Source organism: Ascaphus truei, chromosome 6 (genome assembly GCF_040206685.1).
Source record: "Ascaphus truei isolate aAscTru1 chromosome 6, aAscTru1.hap1, whole genome shotgun sequence".
Taxonomy (NCBI): Eukaryota; Metazoa; Chordata; class Amphibia; order Anura; family Ascaphidae; genus Ascaphus; species Ascaphus truei.
Genome location: NC_134488.1, coordinates 138,012,280 through 138,024,599, shown reverse-complemented (window position 1 = coordinate 138,024,599; position 12,320 = coordinate 138,012,280).

Genomic DNA, 12,320 nt, shown 5'->3' with positions numbered 1-12,320 from the left:
TGTATTGTCTGTTCTGCTCATAGGAAATAAACTCATTCAGTTTACTATATCCTAGTCTTGTTCAATCTGACCCGGTTATTGTATATATGTGCTGTTCTCTCGTGACACCATTAATAAATTATTTGTGTCTACTTCCTTAAAGAAAGTTTCTGTTAACACCATCCCTTCAGATGTGGAGAATAACTTGAGGTCTAAATAATCGATTACCCCTTTGTCAGTATGATGCGTAAAAATTAGGTTATAATCGTTAACATTAATAAAGTACACAAACTGATTGACCGACTCAAGATCCCCGTCCCACACACACAGGACATCATCTATGTAGCGTCGCCACATGATGATGTTTTTAGTAAATGGGTTATTGGCCCAAATGAATTGACTCTCCCAGTCTCCCACATACAGGTTTGTGAAACTTGGGGCAAAACGAGTACCCATCGCTGTTCCGCAAACCTGTATGTAGAATTCCGTGAGAAACATAACATAATTATGTTTTAGTATGAAATCAATTGATTTCAGAATAAACTCCCTATTTAGGGGATGTAATAAATGATCTCGTCTCATACAAGAGTCAACAGCATCTAAACCTTTAGTGTGGGGGATATGGGTATATAAAGCTTTGATGTCACAAGTCAACCATCTGTAACTGCTCTCCCATTCAAAGGACTGAAATAGAGTTAATACTGCGGTGGAATCTTTGAGGTAGGAAGGTAGTTTAACTACATAAGACTGAAGGAAAAAATCGACATATTGGGATACATTAGCGGTCAGAGACTGAATCCCTGATACAATAGGTCTTCCTGGAGGGTCAACAATAGATTTATGTATTTTAGGTAAATGATAGAATATAGGTATTCTTGGGAAAGCTGGATAAAGAAATGAGAATTCAACATTTGAGATAACGGACTGGGAAACAGCTTCTTCTAGAAGTCTTTTCAACAAAACCTGAAATTCCAAGGTGGGATCCTTACTTAGTTTCTTATAGAAGGAGGTGTCATGCAGTAGTCTGTGGGCTTCTCTCTCATAGTCCCTGCGACTCTGCAGTACAACTCCCCCCCCCCCCCCTTGTCCGCTTGTCTTATAATTAGATCTTTATTGTCTCTAAGCATTTTAAGGGCAAGATTTTCCTTTACATTTAAATTCTGTCTGATTCTACCCATGTCGAAATCCTGTGTCAGGCTATTGAGTTCATTATTTACTACTGTAAAAAATGTGTCTATGTGATGGCCTTTTGATTGTGCTGGATAAAATTTTGACTGAGCTTTGAAAGGCGTATGTCTTATAACAGGTACAGAATTTAGAACTGAGGAAATAGCTGGTACACTTAAGGTTTTTTGTACAACAGGGGCAGATTCAATCTCACTTTTAAGAAAATTTATTTTAAGTGTTAAGTTTCGCGTAAACTTGTGTAGGTCTTTGAACAATTGAAATGAATTTGGTCCACAGGACCGTGAAAAGGTCAATCCTCTACCCAGCACTTTGATTTGATCTTGTGTCAAAATGCTAGTTGAGAGATTGAAAATTCCTTTCTTTATTGGGGAGACCCTTCTTGATGACGCTCTTTTCTTTTTGAGATTGTCCCCACCTCTAGTTCCTCGTCTGACAAAGATCTTTTTCTCTGTCTGGCTGGGAGAAGATCTTGGGCAATATCCTTTGACTTCACCTCCTTTTCTAATGGGGGTGCCAATCTCGTTTTGACCAATTCTAAAAAAGATGGTAATGAACGGCCTGGGGAACGTGAATAAATACTACATTTACCACCTGAAGATACAACTTTAGGAGAGTGTGGGTGAGGCTCTATTCTAGTTGTAGTATATTCCTTAGTATTCTTATGTTGATAGGGGTTAGACCTAAAGTTAGGTTTAAAATCTCTAATGTAGTTTTTACCTCTATAGTTCGGGTTACGAACATGATTGTCATATTGATAATTGGAATATTCTCTCTTTGTATTGTTATTTCCACTATTATCTTGAAAATTTCCACGTGACCGCCTGGTCATGCGGATTTCTCTGCCTAGAATGAGAGAATTTGGACTTATCCCTTGAGTTGGGAATGTAGGCATGACCCACTACTCTCCCTCTCTCCTCTTTCTTAGCCCAATCCCTTTGTCTATTGTTTACATAGTCACTTTTGTCACGCAAAAATGTATTATGCTTCCCCTTTAAAAGCTCTTCCTCTTCATTTTCAAGTTTACTCTTGAGATCATGTTCTAACTCAGAGCAATCATTGCCTATAACTAATGGCTCAAGAGTTTCTATGGTCTCAAGAATATCCTTCTCTAGATTCTAAATCGTACGGCTCATTTCAAAAATAATCAACCTCATTAGGTCCATTGAACAAGCATCTAAAATCCTATTCCATTCTTGCATAAAAATGTGCATTTTCTCTACCAAAAGTAGGTTTTTTGAGGACTCGTAGGCCTCTCGGAATTTTTTTGCAATCAATATAACTTTGTAAAGTCCTTTTTTATAACCATAGTTTGTTTTCATTCAATAATAATTTTTCTAGGGTTTTAAAATGATCCTTAACAGATGATTTCACAATAGAATCAGACGAAACATGTTCAACCTCCTCTGAAAAGAGGAGGCTAAAGTGCTCCTCTCGTTTGGCCCTGCAATTGACCAAACTCCACACCATTTTAGTGGGAAAGATTGATGTACACAGTTAACTACAACTAAGTGAATTAAAGTGCAGCACAAAACAAGAGCAAGTGAACAATAGACAAGAAAATAAGTGTGCAACCCAAAAAACAACTCAATTGTGTATAAGACTATGTCTAATAGTGAAACAACAGTTAAACAAATAATACCCCTACAAATCGTTATTACACTGAACACACGATATAAGGCAAAACCCTACTGTGGAAGTGAGAAATATTTAAACCATACAAAACCGTTGGTGTTGGCGTATGCTGCAATGATAGGAAACTAAAGATAGGAAACAAGAAAAAAGCGCAAATGGTGAAGTATATCAAAAGTATTTTTAGTTATAAAAGGTAAGTATTCTGCGTACATCAAAAATATAGAACATTCGCATTTACGTGTATCAATACACGAAATTACCACACAGCTGACATCAGGGTGGATATTAGGAGGATGGTTCACTGGTAAGTTGTCTCCCGCAATTTCCAGATGTCATCTGGCTCTTTCACGGTAACTGCAACCTGCATCCAGCATCCAGATCGTCTGAGGAGTGTGAGTGGTAGGCACCACGTTGTCGTCTGTGTCACTTGCGTGACATTGGTGGAAAAGAGTCCTCAGTCACCGTCAGAATAGTCTCAGTGTCCTGTTGTGAGCTCTGGTCCCAGAACCCACCTTGCAGGTCTGTGCAGCGTGGCAGCTGTGTCCCTGACTACCAAATGGCTAATGGGGAAGAGTCCCTACCTAAGGGCCTGTCCCTAAAGCAGCCACAAGCTTTACAAGTGAGTCAGAGCCTAGCTGGGGCTTTGGGGAATATCTGGCGTAATGCAGAGGGTCACGGACCCCTGCACCCACAACCTTCCCTAATCTTTTTCCAGCACCGACTGACTTGTCCTCTCCAGCACGCAAAATGTATCAATCCTGTAGCAGTGAGTCTGATGAAATAAGTTTAGTTATATATTTTCTGTATTAAAGTAGAATAGCAATACAAGTATATACACATGTATTATATATATTCAGCACCCAACAGGTTAACCTTTATAAGTTCAACATGCTGTTTTCATGAAAGGCTCATGGTCAGCTTGGAAATCAGGGTTCACATGTGGTTATAATTGTATAAACAGTATGTAGGTATCAGTGTCTCGGGGTCCTGTCTGTTCTGTGATATATATATCCCTGCCAGCAGAAGGTCCCTAGGGGTTTTTACCTCCTGAGGAAATCAGTCTGTTTAATCAGGAGAGAAAGAGACATTGATTGATGAGTTCTTTGTTCAGAAAAGTATAAGAATCATGGGTAATGTAGTTTAAACTACTACCCTTCTGTATTTTGAACTGACAAGTAAGAGTATGTATGTATCTTTGCTATGTAAAAGCTTATTGAAGAAAGAAAGCTGATTGAAGAATAAACTGCTGATATATTTGAACTGAAACTGAGTCCTGATTTTCTGAAGAAGAAACTTTTGTAACATAATGGTGGAGAATGCAGCGGGCATGGACTAACAGCTAAAAGGAGTAAAAAGGTGAGAGTTATCGTGTCTCCCAAAAGGAGAGAGGGTTTCCATAAACCTTATTCCTAGTCTGTAAACTTTGCCCATGTAGATCCGGAATTGAAAGACTTCATTCAAGGAAATTGGTTCCAGTTCAGGAGGAAAAATTTGGTATACCGTGAGGATAAAGGAAAGACGTCTGTTATTTTGTGAAGTACAAAGACCAAGGAAAGAGACAAATCAGCAACCCAAGGTCGCCTGGTTACTTCATTTGGGCCCGGAATAAGGCGGGGTGTCTCTTGAGCAAAGATACAGAAGAAAAAGGGGTGCTATATAGTGGAGGAGTGCACGCTTCCACTTCAGAACCCCTGTAATGGTACGTTATTCGTTACTTACATACTGAAGGAGGGTAGTCACGATAATCAAATTTAAAGTTTTTTTAGTCCATATATTGATTATCGTTTGAAGATGGACTGGCTTAAGAGAAAAGCCTCAAATATTCTTTGGATACCAACATCTCTGGGGGTAATCCTTTGGATATTTGGGATGATTTTATGTTGTTTGTCTTAGATGGAATTAAAGAAGTAGAAGGGAGAAAATTAGAAATGTTTAAAGATGAAAAGAAAGTAGGCTTGTTAGCAAAAGGTTTTATAGATACTTCAAATGCAATGCAAGAGTGTTATAAAAAGGAAAGTGAAGGTTGTATTGTATGTACTCAGTCTAAAGACAAGAGGGATATATTGATGGGGGCAATAATGGGTGTTACCACGAACAGTACTTTAAATATGTCTACACCACGTGGTCCACAATCTATGCCTCGCTTGTCTAGACTCAGTATTCCAAGAGTACCTGCTTATAATCAAATGTCTGATTTAATGAGTAAAATAGTAAATGCTATTGACAACCTAGATCAGGTTTTGGATAATGTGACTGTTATTGAAACAGTTGAGACAGGTACTTCAGAATCTGCTGAGGAGTCACCTCAGGTACAAAAAATGAAAGTGCGTATAGGACCATTAAAAGAAGCTCTTGGTCAGAATCGCCTCACTGTTGATCTGCTGCGGGCAGCAGTGCGAGCTTTGAGTGACGATGCTGAAAAATTGCAAGAGGTTCAAAAAGACACTATTCGCAGTGTGGGTGATTTAATAGAACGCACTGAGGTATTGTGGAAAGTTACTGATCCTCTATCACAGGGAATACAAGTATTAGAAGGTACTAAATATGCAGAAGAAAAAGTTAATTGGGATTTGCTAAAATCTGATTTGTCCAATCATTTGCATACTGTGACAGGCTCTTCTAATTTGGACAATCTAAAAATGTCCAAGTTGGTAAAAGACTTTCCTAAGTATGATGAGAAAAAAGGTCCATTTTACAATTGTGGTATTTTTGAAGGAGAAATAACAAAAAGAGGGTTTGACAATGTTGATGCATACAAAATGTTGTTAATTTGGTTACCAGCTGCCCTTAGTTCATGGGTAAAATCTAAATTTGAAACCATGATACAAAATCAAGTTTTGCAAGATGATGAGGCACAGTGGGGAAAAGGAGATGATGATGAAGTGTTAAAAAACATTTCCCCTTCTGAGACTCAAAGATTGCTATTGGTAGTACAGAGTGCTACGGGAGTTGAGAGACTGCTCCCTAATGTTCTGGACTCTTTTAAAATAAATAAAGAGGATGACATGAGAGTTTGTGCTAGTATGTGGACTAAGGCATGGTATTTAATAAATAGCAAAGATCCTGCCAAAATGACAAAAGATGATGATAAGCAATGTGTTATTGAATTTGCCAGTAAAATTCAGGGGTTATCAGATGTAGTAAAATTTAGAGCATTTGACTCACCTAATGTGGATCATGCTGCATCACAGATTTTGGAGGCTCGAATGCTTTTTCAAAATAAGGGCATGGAAGCAGCCAAAGTCTTTGCTTATCAAGGTTTTGAGGATGAAGGATTTGGTCAAGTATCTTATGTAGCATCAAGAGGTAGATCTGCTAACCGTGGGGGGTTCAAAGGCTCTCAGGGAAAAGGGCAGGGTTGGAACAATCAGAGAAATCAATCTGCTGATAATGCACAAAATCAGGAGTGTGTGTGTTTTTACTGTAATAAACCAGGTCATTTTAAAAGAAATTGTTACAAGTTTCAGGCAGACCAGGAAAACAAGGGTAAGGAAAATGGGCTTAACCCAGCATACAAGAAACAGGGACATGCCCAAACTTACAATAATCAAGTACAGTCAGTGCATGCTATCAGAAGCGAAGAGAAATATGTCATTCCTTCCGCTCCTTCAGCATCCACTTGTACTATTAGTGAATACCAGGCATGCAGGGATGAGATCATGTTAATAAAGGCTCGTATGGATGAGGTTGATCAATGCAAGTCTGGGGAAAGAATTGTAAAGGGATTAGTTGCTTCAGCATAGGGGTGTGGTCCTCCCATTGATCCTTTGTCGTACCTTACAGAAATTACTCTAGGGGGAGATGGCAGACCATATATACAAGGAACAATGGAGGGGAAAAGACTGGAGTTTTTAGTGGACACTGGGGCTTCAGTGTCTCTCACAAAAGAGAATATAGCCATAGATGATAGCAACACATCTATTACATTATCTTTGTGAAGCATTGATGCAAGCAGGCTTAAAATTGAACACACAAAAAGTACAGCTGCTGCAGTCAAAAGTTGCTTTTTTGGGAGTGGATATTACAGATCAAGGTAAATCTCCACGACAAAAACGTGTAGAAGCAGTACAGCTGTTACCTAGGCCACTTACAATAGGTGATCTTCGGAAGTTTCTAGGATTAGTTAACTTCAGTAGAGAGTTTATCATGAATATGGCAGGAATTGCCAAACCATTGTATGATCTTTTAAAAGGTTCACAATTGCAGGACACGTTACTCTGGACAGATGTAACTGAGCAAGCATGGGTTCAGCTTAAACGGGAACTCAGCCGAGCCCCAACATTAGCTGCACCTGTGATAGATTCACCTTATATCATACAGTGTCATGCAGGGAAAGAATCTATTTCTGCAGTGCTTTTGCAAAAACAATACAAAGAAGAGAGGATATTGGGATACTTCTCTCGCTTAATGACACCAGTTGAGAAGGGGATGTATGAATGTGTTAAACAATTAATGGCTATTAATTGGGCTTTAGAAGCAATGGAACACATAATAGGATTTGGGACTATTATAATCCAAACACCACATACACCTTTAAAACTTCTCCAATCCTGCACAGACATGGCAGTACATTCTGCTAGATTAGCTCAGTGGGTATTAAAATTACAGGATCGACTCTTAACGGTAGAGAGTAGCACAAAATTTGTTTTACCTGAGCTAATGAATTTTTCTGGGACTCCTCATGATTGTCAGGAAGCAGTAGAGGAAGAGGCATGGTCTCCTTTCTCCAAACAAATGAATCCGGACGGAGTATCATTGTTTGTAGATGGGGCACGCTTTTTCTATGAAGGGCAGTACAAAACAGGTTTTGCTATTTGGAATCCTGACACGCAAGAAGTCTGGAAATATAGACTTCCTGGAGGGATGTCAGCTCAAAGGGCAGAATTAGAGGCAGTTAAGAAAGCCATCAATATGGGTTATGAACACTGTAACATCTTTAGTGATAGTGGGTATGTAGTTAAATCACTTACACTACATTTACCTGTATGGTCCAAGCGTGGTATGGTGGACTCTCAAAATAAACCATTGGCTCATGGTGTAATATTGCAAGAACTCTTTGATCAAGCTGCTAAAACACCTGACAGGTGTAGTATCATAAAGGTTAAAGCGCACCAGGTCACAAAATATTATGAGTCTATCAATAACAATCTCGTAGACAAAGCTGCTCGAGAAGCTGCTTTGGTAGGAGAATTGTTATATCCTGAACACATAATTCTTGCAGTTACCCTTAAAAGAGAAACACTAGGGGAACCAGTTGCAGATTTAAAGCTATTGCAACAACAGCAGGAATCTATGTTAAAAAGGGACTATACACTACATAAAGAAACAGGCTTATGGGGATCCATAAGAGATGATGGTACTTTCTGTCCATATGTTCCAAAAGGGATCTTAAAGGAACTAATTCAATTCAATCACTGTCAATTGGGTCATATAGGAATTCAATCTTTAAAAGAAATTATCATGGCTAAATTTGAGGGTGAAAATATTGAAAAAAGGTGTCAGGAAGTATGTGAGGAATGCTTAATGTGTGCTCAATTCAATCCAAGGCCCAAAGGACAGAGACCTGTATTACAGCGAGTGCCCTTGGCAGGTGGTCCCTGGGAATCGATTCAAATTGATTTCATAGGTCCTTTACCAGCAGCTCCAGGAGGGCTACAGTATTGTCTTGTAATAGTGGATATATTCTCCAAATGGGTAGAAGCTATTCCACTAACCAACAATACTGCTCTAAGCACAGCCAAAGCTTTGTGGAAAGAAGTGTTTTCAGTTTGGGGATTTCCAAGAGTAATTGAATCAGATAATGGGCCACATTTCATAGGTGAAATTATGAAACATTTATGTTCCCTGCTGGGGATCCAGCAGCGGTTTCATGTCCCATATCATCCGCAGTCAGCTGGGATAGTTGAAAGAATGAATAGAACATTGAAATCAAGACTTAAAAAGATGTTAGCAGAATATGGCAAACATTGGGTTAATCATTTACCAGGAGTTCTTATGTCTATTCGAGCAACACCCAATGCAAGAACACAGTTAACTCCTCATGAGTTGATGACTGGAAGGCGGATGCCTTTAGTTTTTCCATCAGAACCTCAAGTTTCGGGACCATTAAAGATGGCCACCGAGCATACTCAATGGTTATCTGTATTGCAAGGTCAGTTAGCTAAACTTTTACATTTTGCGGCAGAAAACATGGCTCCCAGAGAAAATGGGGATGTAAAAGTAAATCCAGCTTATAAGTTTCTTCCAGGAATGAAAGTTATGGTAAAAACTTTCAGGAAACCTGGCCCATGGCATGCAGGTTGGGAAGGACCTTATACTATTCTTAAGAAAATGGGTCAAACTGTTCTACAAATACAACGTGTTAATACGAAACCCAAAGCAAGTGCTTCAATGTTGGTACATATTGATCAATGTAAACTAGTTCTGAAGGTCAAGGGTTAAAAGAACAATGATACTGTTTTATTTTTTTATGTTACAGATGACTTTTAACATTGGACAATGGACTGTACGACCATTTGGATATGAAGCGTTTATGATGCAGGAAGGGTTTGAGCGAATACCTGATTCAGAACAATGTTCAGATAAATTCATTCCAAAGAAACTTTTACCAAAGAAAGAAGCAAAACAACAGAAGATCTGGAACTGGGGGATCTCAGTATACAGAACAATGACATTATTGTGCAGTACATTGGTTTCTTTGGGGACAGCAATGGAATGTGAAGAACAAACTAATCTTGTTGAGTGAATGAAATATCCTTATGAGTGTGTTTTAACAGGAGTTCTAAGTGATAATAGCAATGATACACGGTTTTGTAGAAGGATAGGAGGGATTAATCAAATAATATTTTAATTTTCATACTTATTATATGTTGTGTTATTCTGTTTAGAAGAATGGGGAAATTGAATGCAGATATAACCGACGCTGAATTCAAAATTAAATTGTTTAATTACAAGATCAGCTTATAAGAAATGATACTTACAGTATCAAAGAGGGGCTTGATGAAATAAGTTTAGTTATATATTTTCTGTATTAAAGTAGAATAGCAATACAAGTATATACACATGTATTATATATATTCAGCACCCAACAGGTTAACCTTTATAAGTTCAACATGCTGTTTTCATGAAAGGCTCATGGTCAGCTTGGAAATCAGGGTTCACATGTGGTTATAATTGTATAAACAGTATGTAGGTATCAGTGTCTCGGGGTCCTGTCTGTTCTGTGATATATATATCCCTGCCAGCAGAAGGTCCCTAGGGGTTTTTACCTCCTGAGGAAATCAGTCTGTTTAATCAGGAGAGAAAGAGACATTGATTGATGAGTTCTTTGTTCAGAAAAGTATAAGAATCATGGGTAATGTAGTTTAAACTACTACCCTTCTGTATTTTGAACTGACAAGTAAGAGTATGTATCTTTGCTATGTAAAAGCTTATTGAAGATTGAAAGCTGATTGAAGAATAAACTGCTGATATATTTGAACTGAAACAGAGTCCTGATTTTCTGAAGAAGAAACTTTTGTAACAGAGTCCTCTCAGCCCCATTGGCTCTGTGTCATCAGGTGTAGCAAGCCCCTATGCATTATGGGGCTTGTAGTCCCCACGGAGCTTATTCTCTATCACCACCGCGTGCGCCTAACTCACTGCGCATGCGCAACTTGAGTAATGGCCTCCGCAACTTTCTTGAGCATGCGAGAACTGCCGTGAGTGCGCACGCACCATCAACATTGCGGCGCCCTACGGAGGGAGCCGCCGAAGCCTCCGGCGAGCCGTTCGCCATACTCTACTCCCACTGCCACCCGCCTGGAGCTCCTGAAGTCATACGCACACACACCAGCCCCCGCAACCGGCCGCAACTCTCCCAACCGCAGCAGAGGTAACTACAGGGAGGGGGATTAATAAAGCCCAGAGGGGACCTGGATATATATATATATATATATATATATATATATATATATATATATATATATATATATACAGTGTTCGACAATCCTATACATTTACACGCCCGGGGCGAGAGGATTTAACCTCCGGGCGAGTAAATATTGGCCCAAGCAGCGCAGGCTTTGTGGGCGCGCGGCCAGGCTCTATATGAGCCCGCCCCCAACGAGCGGCCATTCTTTCTGGCCGGAGATCTGGCAGCGGACATGGATACCAACTGGCTGGATAAGATGCAGAATACCATTGATGCCTATAGGGCAAATTTAATCAAGTTTAAGAAGGAGAAGCGGACATGGATACCAACTGGCTGGATAAGATGCAGAATACCATTGATGCCTATAGGGCAAATTTAATCAAGTTTAAGAAGGAGAAGCTCGCAGGTGACTGCGGACTACAAGGAGCGCAACGTCTACCGATGGCTCCTGGGGCTGGGTGAGACGAAGAGCGGTAGAAGCGGGCCACAGCGACGATACCAGCCTCGGTCTAGGCGGGGTGATGCCGCCAGGATGGGCTACACGACCAGTGATACTGATGCATCAGATGCCCCGGACAACACCTCCATGGAGCCTTTTTTAGGTCCGGGCGATGGCGGTCGAGCGAGAACTCTCCCGCAGGGCACAACGCGCACAGACCCACCAGGAGAGGTGGCCGGAGATCGGCGGTATCCCGTGCGCGAAGGAAAAGCGACAAGGGGCACCAGGCAAGCGAGACGGTGATCTACAATCTATCGGACCACTCACTGACACCGGCAGAGGTTAGCATTTTACAGAAAGGCTTATCATTTGTGCCAACCCATATGCAGGATTCCTTTGACTGGGAGGTTGATATGTACAGACTGCACAGACAATTGAAGTTAAAGGATTTCTTCTCTAAGAATATTGATATTAACTCTTTTGGAGACATTACCCCTAATCCATTTAAGACCAGGAGCACCTTTGACCCGCACTCACTGAACCCCAACATAGCTGCATTTATGAACTTGGTGACGAAAGACACACGGAAAATTCTGAAGAATCATAAGACCAGCTTTTTTAATACATCGAGAGAGGAGAGAGCTGCCCTGAAAATGCTACGGGAGAACAAGGGGATTATAGTGAGAGCAGCAGACAAGGGTGGAGGGATTGTGGTTTTAAATTATCAATACTATAAGCAGGAGATTGAGCAACAGCTTGCAGTTGTACATCATTATAGACGCCTCCCGGGGGATCCGACGATAGCCTACAAGAAGGAGATTGATGGCATCATCCGATTGGGCTTAAATAATGCCTGGATCACAGAAGAAACCAGTAAATTCCTGACTCAGGACCACCCTGTGATGCCAGTATTATACACACTACCCAAAGTACACAAATCTATAGTCGCACCACCGGGCAGACCCATCATCTCGGCCCGTGGGTCGCTGTGCCATCCCCTCTCGCAATTTGTGGACTTCTATCTACAGCCACTGGTGGCTGGAATGGGTTCATACATCAAGGACACCACGGACTTTATTGAGCAGCTCAGCCATCTTTCCGTTAACACAGCAGAATGTATTCTTGCTACGCTAGATGTGTCCAGCCTGTACACCAACATTCCCCATGCAG